This window comes from Schistocerca cancellata, chromosome 8 (genome assembly GCF_023864275.1).
Source record: "Schistocerca cancellata isolate TAMUIC-IGC-003103 chromosome 8, iqSchCanc2.1, whole genome shotgun sequence".
NCBI lineage: Eukaryota > Metazoa > Arthropoda > Insecta > Orthoptera > Acrididae > Schistocerca > Schistocerca cancellata.
In genome coordinates this window covers 293,088,167-293,105,401 of record NC_064633.1, presented here as the reverse complement: position 1 = coordinate 293,105,401, position 17,235 = coordinate 293,088,167, and the positions used below count along the sequence as shown (strand labels likewise).

Here is a 17,235-nt window from a genome sequence, read left to right as displayed (position 1 = left end):
TGACCAAGTTTTCGATTTGTGTGTGGGATCCTGATGTCACTGTGTTCATTTCAGGTATGTAGGACAAGTGAAATTTGCTGTACTAGATTGTAGAGCTGGGTGTCAGTTTTTGGTATCACTGGCTTCACTTGAGCTCTATAGGTCAAGTGATATGCATGAGTAAATGGTGTGTGTGTGTGATTTTTCATCATTTTTGGGTTAATATTTACTTTGGAATTTTGTTGTGGTTGCTAATGTCATATACTTAGTTTGTCCTTGCCCAGAACTGCCTACGTCTCATGGGTGTCCTGTTAGTTTGATTCTGTTGCTGGAATTAAATGTTTCGTGTGTTATTGATGTTTGTTCATGGGTGTAATGAGTGACCTTATGATTGCCATATTGAATAATCTTGAAATCAGGGTGTCCGCCATCTTGTTGACGTCATGGGTCAAAGACAATGGATGATATCCCAACTTTCAATAATACAGCTTCTTGAATGGAAATAATTAGTCAGTTATGGACCTGTAAATGACCAGCATGTCACTAATTGCCTATACAATGTTTTATCAAATAACACGTTATATCATAATGCTTATCATGAATGTGATGTACAGAACATGGAACAAACTACTTCACTGGTGGGTTTCTTAGTAGACTCAGGTGTGTATGTATTATTAATAATATCATATGTCAGTGTTAAATAAAGTCAGACTTCTGCATATCTTCAGGGCAATTATATAAGTGTTGCAAACTGTTTCCTGTTTGACAATGTGTAACTACAATAGCTCAAGAATGATTTTATGGACTTCAGTGTATATATATTTGTGAAAAGTTTGGTTTTTACTTTTAATAAAAATTTGTTTAAGATATTTGTTTTATTCCATGTCTTTTGAGGACAATTTCACTAATGATGTGTGTGTGATGTCCGTAGGTTAATTAGGTTTAATAGTTCTAAGTTCTAGGGGACTGATGACCTCAGAAGTTAAGTCCCATAGTGCTCAGAGCCACTTATGATGTGGCGAAGAAACAATACCGTAATAACCTGTTCTTTCTTTTTCTTTGTAAAGCCAATTTACACACACCAACAATGGGGTTTATTTCCAACAATAAATGTACATACACTCACTACTGAAAAAAGTACAAGCTGTATTAATTCAGGTTCCCAAAGTCCTGTCTTAGAGACCTGAATAACACTGTAGTCAGTACAATAATAATTCTGGTGTGCAGTCCACTGCTTGCATCAACACTGGCTGAGGTCAGTCGGCACCCTGTCGGAATCTGATGTGATCCTGCCAGAGGATGCACTTTAAGTTCACAACCATTTGAGTAATAGCAACACAGCGATTGATAGTAATATTATGCCAACTACTCAGTTCCCATGGTAATGTTGGACGATGCGAGTCCAGTGCGCTACCACTGCGCCACCTCGCTCGGTTCACTTCCTTGGAGACATGGACAGTGCGGAGACATCAATGGCCTCTTGTGAGGCCCCGAGAAGATCCCGCGGAGAGACATGAGAGTATTGTCGAAAATGTCCAGGACAGAAGCTCGTGCGTGGAACGTGCCTCCTGGACGAGATGATGGGTGAAAATTCCGGAGCAGCATCCATAGGTGTCGTGGACCTGGGGGTGTGCTCCAGCGAGATGGGTCCCGGAGTAGGCGGTGTCGCGACTGGGGCCGGTTCCGGCGTACTCAGAAGCGGTAGCGATGTCGGCTGCATCAACACGTACGGTAAATCGGCAGGAGCGACAGGACTGGCTTCTTGGGCTGGTGGAGGCGAAGGAAGGGGTGGTGCACCGGCATGGCCACCACTCGTGGGCGCATCTGGTTCTAATGGCGAACAACTATGCTGTCGTCCGTACGTATTTCACAAAGCCAGCGGCTGTGAAGAGCCTTGACCACCCCTGGAATCCATTTAGGGTGAGATCCATACCCTCGTGCCCACACGTCGGCGCCCACCGAGTATTTTCCCGCACTAGGGGACACAGCACAAGGCCTGACAGGGTGAAGCAGGTGCAATAGAGTGCGTGGTTGGCAGCCATGCAAGAGTTCAGCAGGGCTGCAATCATCCAGAGGCGTGAAGCAATAAGAACTCAGAAATTGTAAAAGAGCGTCATCTGTAAAAAAATCACTAAGGAATTTTTTCATCTGGCTTTTGAAAGTGCGGACAAGGCGCTCGACCTCCCCATTCGATTGTGGATGGAAGGGCGGTGCTGTAACATGATGAATCCCTTGTCCAGTACAAAAATCACGGAAGGCCTGCGAAGAGAACTGAGGGCCATTGTCCGTGACGATCATGGATGGAAGACCTTCTAGTGCAAAGATTTTGGACAAAGCCAGCGTCGTCGCTGCAGTGGTGGGCGACGGACATCGAACAACAAACGGAAACTTCGAGAAGGCGTCAATCAACAGTAGCCAATAAGTACCGAGGAAGAGGCTGGCAAAGTCAGTGTGCACCCATTCCCATGGCTGCGCCGGATCAGGTCACGGAGAGGGCATTGTACGAGGTGCAGCCACTTGTTGAGCACACTGACCACATGCAGCAACCATGTGGGTGATGTCCGAATCAATACCGGGCCAATAAACGTGCCTGCGGGCCAGGGACTTAGTCCGAGAAATACCCCAATGGCCTTCATGCAACAGTTTGAGAACATCTTTGCGAAGAGAGGCTGGCACCATGACCCGTTGAGATGCGCCATCCATGGCCAGAAGAACAACACCATCACGAACAGACAGACAAAGGCGCAAAGCATGGTAGTTGCGAAGGGGATCCGATGCCCGGCCCTTGGTCCTGTCCGGCCAACCCCATTGAACAAAACCGATCACCTGACGCAGGACTGGGTCCCACACAGTAGCCAACGCGACCTGCGAACCTGTAAGTGGAAAACCCTCAACTGCACGACGTTCTTCCTCATCAATGTGGAAACAGAGTAGTTCATCACGATCGAAAACCGGGGTTGGGGCCCTTCAGCAATCGCGACAATGTGTCAGCGTTTGCGTGCTGGGCCGTGGGGCGATAGTGAATCTCATAGTGAAAACGAGACAAGTATAAGGCGCAACGTTGCAGACGGTGAGCTGCCTTATCCGGAAGCGACGCCGATGGGCTAAACAGAGAGACCAGCTGCTTGTGGTCGGTGATGAGGTGAAACTTAGAACCATACAAAAAAACGCTGAACTTTTTTAGAGCATAAATGATAGAGTGTGCCTCCTTTTCGATTTGAGAGTAATGCCGTTGCGCAATGTTGAGGGTCTTGAAAGCATAGGCGATGGGTCGTTCCGACCCATCCTCATACCAATGGGCGAGAACCGCCCCTAGGCCATACTGTGACGCGTCAGTCGCCAGAACCAAGTGCTGACCCGGATGGAATGTGGCAAGACAGGGCGCCAACTGCAAATGAGCCTTCAGGTGGACAGAAGCCTGCTCACACTCGTCGGGCCAACAGAAAGGGACGTTTTTGCGTAACAGCTGATGCAGAGGATGAGCTACCGCTGCCGCGGATAGAATGAATTTGTGATAATAAGCAATCTTGCCTAGAAATGCCTGAAGTTCTTTGACCGTAGACAGCCGGAGTAGAGCATTAATGGCCGCAACGCGCTGACGTAGAGGACGTATACCCTCACGGGACAAGTGGAAACCAAGATACACAATGGAGGGTTGGAAGAACTGTGACTTGTCCAGATTGCACCTCAACCCAGCTGAATGCAAAACCCGAAACAGTGAACGCAAATTGCAAAGGTGCTCCTCAGTGGATGCCCCCGTGACAGCAATGTCATCCAGATAGTTTATGCAGCCGGGAACGGAAGCCGTGAGCTGTTCCAAAAACTGCTGAAAAATGGCCGGCGCACTAGTGACGCCAAATGGTAACCACTGGTACTGATACAACCCACAAGGAGTGTTGATGACGAGAAATTCCTTGGAAGAAGCATCCAATGGCAACTGATGGTACGCCTCCGATAAGTCAAGTTTGGAAAAGAACTGGCCCCCAGCGAGCTTGGTAAATAACTCCTCAGGACGGGGAAGAGGATAAGTGTCAATGAGGCTCTGAGCGTTGACAGTGGCTTTAAAATCACCACACAATCGCAGACTCCCGTTTGGTTTAGAAACCACCACGATTGGCGATGCCCATTCGCTGGAGGTAACAGGAAGGAGAATCCCTGAAGCTGTTAACCTGTCTATCTCAGCCTTGACACATGCACGCAATGCCACCGGAATAGGGCGTGCCCGGAAAAACTTAGGGCGAGCTGTAAGTTTACGAGTAATGTGGGCTTCAAAATCCTTGGCACGACCCAGACCAGCAGAGAACACGGACGAAAATTCAGAACACAATCCATCCAGCTGTTGATACGGAATATCCTCAGATATGAGGTGCACATCATCATCAATGGAGAACCTGAACAACTGGAAAGCATCATAACCGAACAGGTTTTCAGTGCCCGCATGATCCACCACATAAAACGTGAGGGGCCTAACAACAGACTTGTAGGCAGTGGAAGCATCAAACTGGCCAATGATAGGAATTTTCTGTTTATTATAAGTTCTCAGATTTCGCGTAACTGGAGACAAGGAAGGGGAGCCCAACTCCAAATACGTGTGAGAATTAATGAGAGTTACTGCAGAGCCAGTGTCCACTTGCATGCAAATGTCTTTATCCAGAACACGAACAGTAACAAACAACTTATTTGTTTGAGAAAGCACACAGTTAACATCCATGTCCGATGCCTCGTCCTCGTCGACAGGAACTTTAGGGGACTGACACACAGAAGCAATGTGGCCGCCTCGTCGACAGGAACTTTAGGGGACTGACACACAGAAGGAATGTGGCCTTTTTTCCTATATGAATTACATGTGGCCCAACGTTTTGGACACGCGGCCCTGTCATGCTGTACGAAACAACGTGAACAAGAAGGAAGTGTGGAACGAACCTGCTTCTGTGGTTGCTGTTTTCACTGCGAGCGTTGCGGCCCAATGCGACGTTGTTTACGCGAGTGAACCGCCGCCACATCTTCGTTCTCCTGTGAAACAGGCAAATTGTCCGTGTCGAAAGTTGACTGTACAGCACCTACATCACACCACGCGTCTTTGCACGCCAGCAGTGTGAGACACTTCAAAGGATTGAGCGATGCTTAGAACTTCCGACAACGATGGGTTTGGCAGTTGTAGGGCACGTTGCTGAACTTCTTTATCAGGAGCAAGCCGTAGAATAGCATCCCTAACCATTGAATCAGCATAAGACTCATGATGAGTGTCCGTGACAAACTGACATTTCCTACTCAGACCGTGTAGTTCTGCCGCCCAAGCCCGGTAAGATTGATGGGGCTGTTTACGACACCGGTAGAATGCCACGCGGGCGGCAACGACACAACTGGAGAGGCAGGTTCCCGCAGAGGGGCTAACTGAGATAGCAGCTGATAGATCCGTGGGGAAATCCAAGATAGAAATAACGACTTACATATAGGAGCGTCGACAACACCGAAAGCCAAGAAGTGTTGCCGCAAACGCTTCTCATAATCCTCCCAGTCTTCAGCGGCCTCTTCGTAAGGAGGGAATGGAGGCGGAGAAGAGGAAGACAGACGATGAGTAAGTGACGTCAACAACACCTGAATAGCAGCCGTCAGCTGTGTTTGTTGTTCAATGAGTGCTTGCATAAGCTGTTCCATGTCTGCCCCGTCACGAACACACAAATCCACAACGCAGTGAAAATATCCGACCTCGTCGCCAAAAAGTGTTATAACCTTTAATCACCAATAATTGTGTGGATATTCAAACACACTCACTTAGAAACAATAGCTGGTTACATGATAACAACTCAGTATCTCTTATTCGACTGCTGTGCCGTGACATGCGGCCGATGCCGTTCATAGCTAGGTGGCGCTCCTGCCCTCAGCCGAGTTGTGGAGCGCCTCTATCGCCGTTTGCACGTACTGTCGTGGCGGCACTGTTAAATGTCGTGGCACTGTCACAACAGTTACTACCAGAGGTAAACCAGGGGTGTATGTCATTAAACATGGAGACTGCTGAGGGCAGTCTTTTAAAGCTTGCTGATAGTAAGGTGACCATTTGAAACATGTGCCTTGGTGTCGTAGCTGCTTCTATGGGGTAAGAGAGTTCATCAGGTTTGCAATGAATTGGCCCTAATAGTTGATCATACCCAGAAACATTTTTAAGTCTTTGATCTTTCTGTGGGCTGCATTTTATTGATCACAGCAACATAATCGTCCTATGCTTCCAGTCCATTTGTCTAGAGTGAAAACCATAAATATGTCGAGGAAAGTTGCATAAAAGCACACTTGCACACATTAGATTTAAGTACTTGTATTGCCAGCCTCTGATACAAACCTCAAGGCTATGAAAGTCATCCTTTGGAATTGGATCTGTGACCAAAATGTCATCAAGGTATGCAGCATAGGTGAAAATGCCCTGTAGATGTCTTCCGGTAAAACATGAAATATGGTAGGGGCTAAAGAGACAATGGAGAATAGGTGTTAACATGTCTTCATGAATGAGCCTATCCTGCTTTGTTTTGAAGGCATCCTTAAGAATCAAAAGCACCTGGCAGACATTGAAAGAACATGGGGCTGCTGACACTTTAAGAATGACTTGAGTATCAAAATCAGTTTTCTCCCCCAGCGTGGGTGAGAAAATTGGCGTATTTATCACAGAGAGTCTATAAGGGGAGTAAGTCCTTTCAGATTGCATGACATACCGAGTTTCATGAACCATAAATCCAAAAGTGTCACTCCAAAAAATTGCCTTCTTTGGAGTCAACTGCTTTTTGAGAAGTTGGCACTTCAGTAGACTGTTCACTCACTTGGTTCACTTCCACAGATTGAGGTATGTTTGTGGTGGAACTGCTGAAACATATCTTTTTCAAGTCACACCAGGTGGCAAGTTGCGTGGACATGCACACTGAGTGTAGTGAAGGCTGCCACTGACGGTGACCCATTATCACTGGTATATTTTTTTACAGAGCTGCTCTAATGGAGGTTATATGACTTCTCTCATGACCGATGACAGAAAGCCGACTGCCACAACGTCTTCGTCTGTCATAAATACACTTTGGCCATCGGCCAGTTTCATGGCTTTGAGCTAACTGGGTTTCCTCAGTATGTGGTTTCTCATTTTTGAGGTGGGTGTAAGCTGCATTGTAATGTACCCGATTAGAACCCATAAAGTTCCGCCTACACAAATGTTTGAAATTTCAATTTCTTATTAATACCTATCCGTATGTCACAGGCCAAATGGCTGCAATATGTTCCTTCATTGAAAATGATCATGCAGTAGAGAGAATATTCTAGGCAACTCATGTTACACTGCATTCGTTAATAGCTCTAGTTTTACTGTTAGGTGATACAGTTTTGGATTTCCTAACAAGAATGTGAGCTTTTGTCTTTCTGGACCAGAAATCCAAAAAAACATAATTGCCATCGTTGATGGTAAGGAACATATCGTTACTGTTGGTGGTGTTCATGGTAGTAAGGTTGTAAGCTTCAGTAGTGTGGGAGATGTTCCTGGTACAACTAACAAGATCTTGGCCTTTCTGATTATTACTGCCAGTTAATAAAGTGAATGAGTGGCATGGGAAAACCTGCAAAACTGCAAGGCTGCAGAAGGATTTTATAGGGCATTGGCAGTTCAGAGCAGGGATGAAGTGTATACAGAAGACAATGTAGATACTATGTTCTCTAAATTCCACATGTTGTTTAAATTAATTTTCAAGGAGACATTACCAATAGTAACCATTTGTACAGCAGCAGCCAAGGGAAATAGATAGGAAATTACAGATTTTAGAAAGTCTTTCCAGCCACTTAAATTGCTCTGTTCTTTACAAAAGCACTACAGTAATCCACAGTTCCTAGATTACTATCACAGGTATAAAAAAATTTACAGGAGGATACTGCTCACTGCAAGAAATAACATTCAATGACAAAATATTTTATTATGCAGAAAATAAAAGCAAAGTAGTGTGGGATGTTATGAAACAAGAAACTGGATAAGACAGACACAAGTATAATATCCTAAAAATCAAAGATGGGGATAGAATAATTGAAAGTCTTCAGGAATTGGCAAATTTTGTAAATGATTGTTTCTCTGCTATTGCGGACAAGTTGCAGTGAAACCTGTCTGAAACAATTGTAGCACCCATAATGACTTACACAGCAAGCACAATGATGTTGTTTCCTACAATGGAGCTTGAAGTAAGTTGGCTGGCATAAATGAGGTTCCTGTCTGTTCTGAAGGTGTGCATAGATAGCATATGAGCCCCATTAAAAAACATAATAAATGGATCTTTTAATTAAAATATTTTTCCAGAGTGTCTGCAGTATGAAGGGGTTGTGCATTTTACTAACTTGAGGTAATGTGGAAAGCACTGAAAAATGCAGGCCAGTTTTTCTACTGTCTCCATTCTCAAAAACAATTGAGTCATTTGTGAAAGAGAGACTGTTGAGTTGCATAAATAAATACCTTTTTAACAAAGCACAGTTTCCAAAGTGGAGAAGTACGTTAGCAGCCATAACAGAGTTCACAGTGAAATTTTTGACAAGGATGACTGTGTTATGGCCATAGTCTTAGACTTTTCCAGGTGAAAGAGTGGTACCAGTCTCAAATAGAAAACAGAGTGCAAAAGGTAGAAGTATTTCACACATCTGCTGATGATAAATTTCCAATGAAACCGTTAACAGACAGGAAGAAATAAACACAGATGGTCTTCAGGGTAGTGTATTGGGACCACTTCTGTTCTTAATATACTGGGTGTTTCGAAATGAATATCAGGTTTTTAAGACTTTGTAGCATTTATTACATTCAATCTACATTTGTAAATAATACATTAAATGAAAGAGCAACTCGAACGGCTTTTCTTACAAATGTTCACTGTGAGCACCATTCATCATATGGCACACATCTAGACAATGCATGCCAGCTTTGCAAAGCAAAAAGTTATTGTGTGAATATGAATATTTTCTGGATTGTATTTCTTTAGTGATGAACTGACATTTGACGTAAGTGGAAATGTGAGCACACATAATACACCAATTTTTGTGGGTCACCTCATCCCCAAGAGATGGTACAGTTGCAACGAGATTCCCCTAAATTGAATGTTTTTGGTGCCATGTCCTGGCAGAGAGTTTGTGAAGCAACTGTAACTGGTATTTATTATCTTTATGCACTAGAACTATGGACCTTCCATCAATTGGAAGAAGTTGAACAACAAAACTATTTGCCAGTAAGATAGTGCACTGCTTCACAGGCATTTGGTGTAATGACATTGTACCCGGCTACTCAATTGGCTGTAAGTTGCTGTATGACAGAGCTTGTTTTGCATGGTCTCCATGTTTCTCTGATTTGACATTGTACGATTTTTATTTCCGAGGTTTCATAAAGGATCATGTGTATATACCTCCACTACCAGCTGAACTACCTGACTTAAGAAAGAGGATTGAAGTGGTTGTCGCAATAATTACTCCAGACACAATGATAAAGGATTTGGGAGAACTTGCCAATCAACTCAATGTGTGCCTTGTTACAAATGGTACTCACATTGAACACTTGTAAGAAAACTATTTGAGTTGCTCTTTAATTTGCTGTATTATTTATAACTTTAAGCTGAATGTAATAATTGCCACAAATCCTTAAAACCCCAATATTAAATTTTAAACATGTAGTACATCAATGACTTTTCAAACAGTATAAGATATGGGGTAAAAGTTCTCATTGCTGACAACAGCAACATCATAGTCACTGACAAAACACCTGAACTGCTTTTACAGAAAGCAAATGAAATGCTCAGAGTGTTTGCTATTGGGCTGTATGTAATAAATTAACATTGAACATACAGAAAACAAATGTATATACTTCAGCTTGAGGCGAAAACAACTGTCATATTAAGTGTAGAAGCTAAATCTGCAGATTGTGTGACAAACTCAAAGTTCTTAGGGAAGAACACTGACTGTCAACTAACATCGAATGAACTTACGAAGATACCGGCAAAAAGAATGTCATCAGCATGTTATGCTCTTGGCATTTTAGCAACCGTTTGTAATAGCTACTGTCTTATGGTGACATGGTATGCTTACATACACTCAGTTCGTCACTATGGGATTCTCTTCTGGGGATCGGAGCACAAAATAGGAACACAGTTTTTCAATTGCAAGAAAGACCCATAGGGATACTAATTAGAAGTAATAATGGGACTCATTGTAAAAATATATTTTTAAAAAATTGGCATCCTTATCGCACTAAGTGCGTACATCAGTCAATCTGTGGGGTACATCAGGGAAGAAATTACTAAGTATTTCACTGGTAGATCTGTATGTATAATCATGAAACAAGGTCAAACAGTGGAAAATCCAGGATGAAGTAATGATAGTATTATGAAAAGGATAGACTGCTACTCACCATATAGAGATGATGATGATGATGATGGATGATGATGATGATGGATGATGATGATGATGATGATGATGATGATGATGAATCATAGACAGGCACAACAGAAGACTGCTTTACATGGGAGCTTTTGGCCAAAAGGCCACCTCGTAATGCAGAAACTACAATCTATCCTTTTCATAACATCGTGGAATAAGAGCCAGTTTGGACTTACTCAGCTTGCCCTTTTCTTACATGATATACTGTGAACTGTGTATGAAAGGCGACAGGCAGATTCCACATTTCTAGATTTCCAAAAATCATTTGATACGGTGCTCCACTGCAGGCTATTGATGAAGGTAGGAGCATGCAGAATTTGTTCCCAGATCTGTGAGTGGCTCAAAGACTTCTTAAGTAATAGATGTATGTTGTCCACAGTAGCGAGTGTTCCCCAGAGACAAGGGGAATCCATTAGGAGAGCCTCATGGAAGTGTCATAGGGCTGCTGTTATTTTCTATGCACATAAATAATCTGGCTGACAGGGTGGGCAGCAATCTGCAATTGTCTGATGAAGATGCTGGAGCATGTGTGAAGATGTCAAAGTTGAGTGACTGCAAAAGGTTACAGAAGACAGACAAATTTTGTAGTTGTCATAAAGAAGACACATTAAGTTGCAGACAGGCACAATTAAGTCACTTATGAAAAGCTTTCAGCCACAGCATTCATCAGTAAAAGAGGAACAGAGTGTCACACAACATTCATATACACAAGCAAGCACACCTCATGCAATAGCCAACTCCGGCAGCTCAGGACCAAATGCAACTATCGCGTGGGATGGCAGCAGCAATGTGGAGGGCATAGGGAATGGAAGTAATAGCAGTATACAAGTGAAGGGATATGGCATTTACCAGCTGTGCTGCAACCATTGCACAGCTTTTTATATTGGTGTGACTACCAGCCAGCTGTCCATCAGGATAAACGATTGCGGCCGAACTATGGCCAAGAGCAAAGTAGACCACCCCTGTGGCCCAACATGCAGCTGAGCATAACATTCTTGATTTCAATGGCTGCTTTACTACCCAAACCATCTGTATCCTCCCTTCCACCACCAGATTTTCTGAAATGCACAGATGGGAGTTATCCTTCCAACAAATTCTCTGCTCCCGTAATTATCCTGACCTCAGCCCTATGGTAACAAGCTGTCCCCACACTATCCACCCAGCAGTTTCCATCCCCTCTGCCCTATCATCTCCTCCCCATTCTCGTTTCCAGCCTCTTTGTTTGCCACCCTCTTCCAAGACACGCATTCATTGTTCCCCACTCCTTTCGTTTTTGCTCCTTTTTCTCTCACCTTCTCGTCCCACTACCTCCTGTCACTGCACATAGGCATTCTAGTCCCTGTGCACTCAGCCAGACAGTGTTCCTCTGCCCCCTGCCCCACTCCTCTGTCCCCCCCCCCCCCCCACCCATACACTGCCACTGCTATCCCTCCCCCATCCCCACCCCCTCCAGATTGCTGTCGCTATCTCGCGTGATAGTTGCGTTTGGACCTGAGGTGCCAGAGTCGGCAGTTGTGTGTGCATGAATTGTGTGTGTGTTTCCCTTTCACTGATGAAGGCTGTGGCAAAAGCTTTGTGTAAGTGTCTTTTAATTGTGTCCATCTGTGACTTAAACTGTCTTCTTTACAGTAATTAGCAATCTGTCTTTTCCTGCATTGTTGATATTCCTACATGGAGTTTCCATTATTTGGAAATTTCTAGTTGATGTGATGAGTGGCAGTTAGTACTAAATGTAGAAAAATGTAAGTTAATGTGGATGAGTAGGAAAAACAAACCTGTAATGTTCAGAGACAGCATTAGTAATGTCCTGCTTTACACAGTCACATCGTTTAAATATCTGGGCGTAATGTTGCAAAGCAATATGAAATGGAACAAGCATGTGAGGACTGTGGTAGGGAAAGCAATTGGTCGATTTTTGTTTATTGGGAGAATTCTAGGAAAGTGTGGTTTATTTGTATAGGAGACCACATTTAGAATGTTAGTGAGACCTATTCTTAACTACTGCTCGAGGTTTTGGGATCTGCATCAGGTCAGATTAAAATAAGACTTTGAAGTAATTCAAAGGCAGGCAGCTAGATTTGTTATTGGTAGGTCTGAAGAACCCACAAGTGTTACGGAAATGATTCGGGAATTCAAATGGGAATCTCTGGAGGAAAGGTGACTTTCTTTTTGTGGAACACTATTGAAAAAAATTTAGAGAACCAGCATTTGAAGCTGATTGTAGAATGAGTCTACTGCTGTCAAAATACATTTTGCATAAGGACCATGAAGATATGAGAAATTAGGGCACATATGGAGGCATATACACAGTCATTTTTCCCTTGCTCTATTTGTGAGTGGAACAGGAAAGGGAATGACTAGTAGTGTACAGGGTACCCTTTGCCACACATCATATGTTGGCTTGCGGAGTATGATGTAGATGTAGATATAGGTTTGCCAAGGAAAAATAAACCGAAAACTCAAAACAGCATTTTCTATCAGGGAATAAAATTGTATAATAAACTGCACAGGAAAATTAAAAATATTACTGTTTAAAAAGGTAGCTAAAACATTTTTCATAAGTAATGCATACTGCACAGCTAAAGATTACTTAGAGGACACAGTGTAAAGGTTAATGATGAATGGGGATAACTACAACATCCTGTCGCATTGCAATACATGATCACACTCTAATGTTTTACAAGAAAATAATGGATAGAGGGGTTGCTCACTCAGTTTTTCAGCTGGACTGAGGAGCATAGTCGAATTTGTACTTGCATGGAGTCAGCTTTCTGAACAGATTGAAGTTAGTACAAGGGGCACAGCGGCATCTTTACAGTGTAGGAGTCACTAAGCAGATGTCCTTAGTATGACCAGCAATGGAGAACAAAACCAAGTTTTATATTATGAGTTACATTAAACAAATTGTGTGTAAAGCAAAGGACATTGGACAGTGGGAACCAGCTGAATGAGGCAGTGGAGCTGTTAAGACTCTGACCTCAGGATGAACATCCTTAGTCTAGCTACACTGGTTTGGATTTGTGTGGTTTCCCCTCAGTCATTTAGGTCAGGATGGTTCCTTAATCAGGGACAAATAAAAAGAGTTGTCAAATTGTGAGATTGGTGATTTGTACTAATGGAGCACACCAACAAAGATACAGTTGCTTTCACAAATAGATATAATGCTTTTGAGAGAATGATAAGTATTGTATTTATGTCAATGGAGCAGACTCTTTTCAAAGCTGGTTTGTCCTTTGACATACTTTTTTATTTTACAACAGAGGGTAATTCAGAGATAAATATGGATGCAAGTTCTCTGATTCCACATGACTTCCAATAGATACGTATTTACTGAGTGAGGTGGTGCAGTGGTTAGCACAGCAGCCTCACTTTTGGGGGGACAACAGCTCAAATCCATGTTTGGCCATCCCAATTTAGGTTTTCTGTGATTTCCCTAAATCACTTCAGGCAAATGCTGGAGTGGTTCCTTTGAAAGGGCATGGCTGATTTCCTCCTCCATCCTTCTGTAATCCAATGGGACCTATTACCTCAGTGTTTGGTCCCCTCCCTCAAATCAACCAACCAATCAACCAGTTACGTATTTACGCTTCTGTCGAGTTGTAATACATTTGAAAAGGTTTCAAAAGAACATTTATATAGGCATAACTCAAAGTAAAATAGGCTTGGCAACCTTTAAAGCTTTTAATCTCTGTTCTTTGCTGTTTACTAAAATAAGAACTTACTGACAAACTTTGATAAATGATAGATGCCAAAAGAGGGAAATCTGTTCAGGAAACTGTTACTTTTTTTTAAAAATTTTTGTTTTTTATTTTTATTTTTTTTTAATGTATTATTTCTGTCTGCCAGGGTAAAGGAATGTGTCAGTTTTGGCCGCATGGGTAGTGTATTGCATTGCATTGTATTACAATACGTTAGTAATATTCCATTGATCTTACAGAGAATGGTCTCTGGAATATGGAAAATAGTTAAAAATATACATCTTGTCATGTAATCTTCTCTATACAAATTTCATCTGCCACATTGTAATATGCATCCTTTTATGCAACTGAATTATCACACTTGGAAGTAGTTATGATTTTCTTTCTTTTATTAATCATATGGAGCTTATTGATTTCTAAAATAGTTCTGACCATTTCCTAACAAATATACCTTTTCATAGGAGTTATGCAGATGATTTGTCCATAAGAGCATGAAAATGAATAATAGTTGCACACAAATTTACTAAGTTAAAACATGGTTGAATAAATTTGTAACAGTTGTTCAAACAGTCTGTTGGACATCCACTTTGCTGTGTATGTTAACACACTGTTTATCATGTTTGATCAGGTGTGCCAGCCATGGATTGAATCTGCCTGGCAGTTTAACAATGAGAACTAGCATACTGACCAGCCTTGATGTGATTTTTAGGTGGTTTCCCACACCCAGTTAGGTGAATAATAGATGGTAACCTTGCCCCACTTCATGTACGTGATTCCCAAGCACTTTCACATGGCTGACATTACTCATAGACAATTGAGGTACACAAATTACATCCTGATGGGTAAAGCTGTGGGCATCCAGTCATCCTCTAACATTAACTGTGCCAAATCCGATAATAACCATGCCAGTCTGTTGTAGGTATGAGATAAAAGCAAATGAAAAAGAGTGTGCTCCATTGGTGTGGAAAATAGAAAGTACACTCTACCATGTGCTTATAGTGATTTGCAGAGTATGGATGTGGGTATATATTGACTCTGCCATAAACTACAAGAAACATTAGATTATTTTGCAGTCCTGCCATTGAAATGGTTGTCAATTCAGTTGAGCATGGTAGGGCTATTTCATGTTGTGAAAAACATAATTGATTCAGTCAATTGGCTCAGCTGTGATGGCAAATAGAATAATGTACACCACGTCCTTGACAAGTTTCCATAAGAGAAGGTTAAAGAAATTAAGTGATACAGTGGAACCTGACTTAACGAGCTCCTCCCATTACTCGCAATTCTCATACCGAGCAAAACAAATTGTAAAAAAAATGACTTGCTTAAAGAGTGATGTTTTGCATAACGACTGACGACGATTTAGTGTGATGTCACCAGCCTTTCGCATGTGGCGGGGGATACATTCAGTAATGCAAATACTTTCATTGTCAGCAGCGATTTATGAACAAAATCTTTAGTATTTACTGCAAGATTGGATTTGGCATTCTTTCTGCTACCATCTTAGTGCAGCTTGAAATCACACATTTTTCAGAATTAGCATTCACACATTGTTTAATAACTTCATAGAAATGTCACCAAAGATAAAGCTGCATGAAGATGACCATAAGAGAAAGAAAATGACAGTAGAAATAAATATAAAATCATTGAAAAACATGAATGTGGTGTGAGAATTGCTGATTTAGAAAGAAAAAAAAGAACAAGAACAATATTAAGAGATAGACGTTTCAAAGGGAGTGACAAGACTATCTAAGCAACAGTTTTGTATTTCTGGACAAAGTTGAAAGGTTGCTCCTTATATGGATAAATGAAAAGCAGTTGCAATCTAACACTATTAATGAAAAATTATTTGTGAGAAGGCAAGAATGATTTTTCACTGACCTTTTTAAGATGATATCTGGATCATCAGTGGTCAAAGAAATGTTTAAGGGAAGCTGTGGGTGGTTTGAGAAGTTTAAGAGAAGAACTGGCATCGACAGCATTGTGAGACACGGCAAAGTAGCCAGCTCCAACACAAAGGCAGCAGAGAACTTCATCAGCAACTTCAAGATGCTCTTAGATTCCGAGGGTTATCTGCTGCAACAGGTTTTTAATTATGACGAGATGGGTCTGTTGTGGAAAAAGATGTCAAAGTGTACCTATATAGCAGCAGAGGAGAATGCATTGCCCGGTCACAAGCCAATGAAGGACTGTCTCGTACTGCTATTCTGTGCCAATGCAAGCAGCAGTTTGAAAATTAAACTGCTGCTTGTTTACCATTCAGATACTCCACGAAACTTCAAGAAGAGTAAAGTCCAGAAGAGCTGGCTTGGATGACGTGTGACCTTTTTTATGGTTGGATCAATGAAGTGTTTGGTCCTTCGGTGAAAAAAAAATTGCTTGAGATGAATCTATGAATCTGCCACTCCATGTCTTGCTTGTTTTGGACAACACTCCTGCCCATTCTCCAGGCCTACAAGACAACCTCCTAGAAGAATTTCAATTCATTAAGATCCAATTTCTACCTCCCAACACCACTCCGTTACTCCAGCCTATTTACCAGCAGATTATTTCTAATTTTAAGAATCTCTACAGTAAAGCACTCTTCAAGTGTTGCTTTGAGTTGACTGAAACTAACAGTCTCACTCTCAGATAGTTTTGAAATATCACATCAACATTGTTGCCTGCATCAAGAAGACTGAAAAGCCATGGGAAGCTGTTACCAAGAGAACTGTCACTTCTGCTTGGAGGCAGCTTTGGCTGGAGTGCAGTGTCAAACGTGACTCTTGAGGTATTTGAGTCAGTACCTGTGGAGCCTGTAGTCATCGAGATTGTGTCTTTGGCCAAGGGCATGGGACTAGAAGTGGATAACAATGTATGTATAATTTTCGTTGAATAAATGGCATGAATAAGATGAAACATTTAGTTCTTCTTCTGCATGGACTGCATTATCATATTTTGCATTAATATGTGGGATAAATTGTTTCGCAGCAAGAATAAGATTCTGGAATGAATTATGCTTGCTACATGAGGTTCCACAGCACTCGGACAAATGTACGGGGCATGCACCTGATGTTCAGCCTATCCACTGTTGCTGTCGGTATTCAACTGGCTCCTGAATCAGAAGTAAAATGTGCAGCAACTCAATTATGCT

The 17,235-nt window shown here is 42.1% G+C and overlaps 1 protein-coding gene across 5 annotated transcripts in view; it reads left to right on the top strand.

Annotated features, from left to right (window-relative positions):
• Positions 1-17,235, top strand: part of LOC126095234 (zinc finger protein 761-like) — a 171,309-nt gene that overhangs the window by 8,249 nt on the left and 145,825 nt on the right. The gene's annotated exons all lie outside the window — the stretch shown is intronic.